This window comes from Macrobrachium nipponense, chromosome 9 (assembly GCF_015104395.2).
Source record: "Macrobrachium nipponense isolate FS-2020 chromosome 9, ASM1510439v2, whole genome shotgun sequence".
Lineage (NCBI taxonomy): Eukaryota > Metazoa > Arthropoda > Malacostraca > Decapoda > Palaemonidae > Macrobrachium > Macrobrachium nipponense.
The window spans coordinates 28,826,316-28,827,939 of record NC_061110.1 but is presented as its reverse complement, the minus strand read 5'-3'; the positions used below and the strand labels follow the sequence as shown (position 1 = coordinate 28,827,939).

The following is a 1,624-nucleotide window of genomic DNA, read 5'->3' as shown; positions in this document are numbered from 1 at the left end:
CATTGCTGTTGTCAAATCAGTTCGTTAATTGACAATCGCATGATCGTATTTGATAATGGCGCGTGAACACTCGAGACTAGTGGAAAAGAAAATGGTTAATTTTTCAAAAATATTAGTACTTTCCAAAAATATCATATAATTTCAATCATTTTTCATTGATGGTAAAAAGTTTTAAAAGCATATAATATATATTGCGGACCTACAGCGCCGCATACGTGAGGAGTGCAGACCTCAGCTCTGCATTCAATGACTCCCCCTCGAATCTTCTCCGCACTTTTGGTCTTTCGTTTTCTCCGCACTTTGGCAACACTGTTTCATGACTCATCAAGCGGACGTTCGCTCGAGCCGCGGCATACCGCTGGGAAGGTTGGTACGTGTCACTAGGTGTAACATCCTATTGCTTTGTTAAAAAGTTATTGCATTTCACAGTAAGCTTTATTTGCACACCCTTCATTGTATACAGGAAAATTTTCATTTTTACCAGATACGTTTGTAATTGTAATAGCCATATGTAACTTACACAGGATGACGAAATAATGATGAGGTGCAAGCTAGTGCACAAAACGTTTTTGGTTTGGTAAATATGTGGGCTATGGCAGGGCCGGGGTACAACCCACTCTCGCTAATACCAGATCAGTCGCTACACTGTTGATATACAAGTTCGTTCAGTATGCATTTTATGTGGACGTAGTGTTTTATTATGGTGTTTGAAAGTTCAGTGCTTATCGTAATTTACAGAGAACACGGTTTTACAGACTGTGAGTGAATGTTCAGACTAAAAAATTCAAGCCACATTAAATTTTGCAACCTCCCGCCCCCCAAAAAAGTTATGAACACAACGTCTGAGTGCATTTTTAAGGCCTAGAATTGTCACCATGAGTGATCCGAGTTTGCCACAAGTTTTTCAAATTGACGATAGCGATGACGACCTTAACGCCTTTTTCTCCACTTTTTCACTTCCTGAAATTAACAGCCAAAGCTCTCCAGACCGGAGAGATCAGTGTATCACAGATCCTGAAAGGCTAGGAAAGACAATAGACCCACAAAATACGAACAAAGTCGCTGAACAAGGACAGCCTAATGTTGCGCCTAGTGTGGTAGAGCCCATGGTCGAGCCAGCTCAATTTCCATATCTTGATAACAGCATCGTAATAGGTAAATCTTGTTATGTTTTTTATTTCTTTAAACTGATGAGTGAATGTAAGGCCGAAAAACATTCTAAGGTAATGTTTCTACATAATGGTATTGAGGATGAGTAGAAGATGTATTTAGCCTAAGGACACAACAAGGCAAAGCTTATAGTTGAGGTTGCCCATGTTCAAGGTCATGGGAGAAGATTATCCTTCAGACGTAAACCTTTCGATCACCATTCGTTTTCGATCAAGGAAATTTTCCTTCTTCCGGGGCCATGTTGCCATTTGCACAAGTGGATTTGTTTTCCTTGCGTATATGGAGAGGGAGCAAACAGTTGAATATCATGATTATTCTTATTTAAGTTTTTAGTTGTTTTCATACCTAAAGCTAGGAGTTTCCCATATGTAAACGCTTTTCTCGTCGCACGTAAAGAAAACTATTATGAAATAAAAAAATAAAAAACTTAAACATGTTATAATAGTGGTAATGG

The 1,624-nt window shown here is 38.9% G+C and overlaps 1 long non-coding RNA gene across 1 annotated transcript in view; it reads left to right on the top strand.

The window, feature by feature from the left end:
• Positions 1–434: 434 nt before the first annotated feature.
• LOC135217904 (uncharacterized) overlaps positions 435–1,624 on the top strand; it is a 12,230-nt gene continuing 11,040 nt past the window's right edge. The window contains exon 1 of the long non-coding RNA XR_010315226.1: positions 435–1,155. This is a non-coding gene — a long non-coding RNA (uncharacterized LOC135217904). The remainder of the gene's footprint in view (positions 1,156–1,624) is intronic.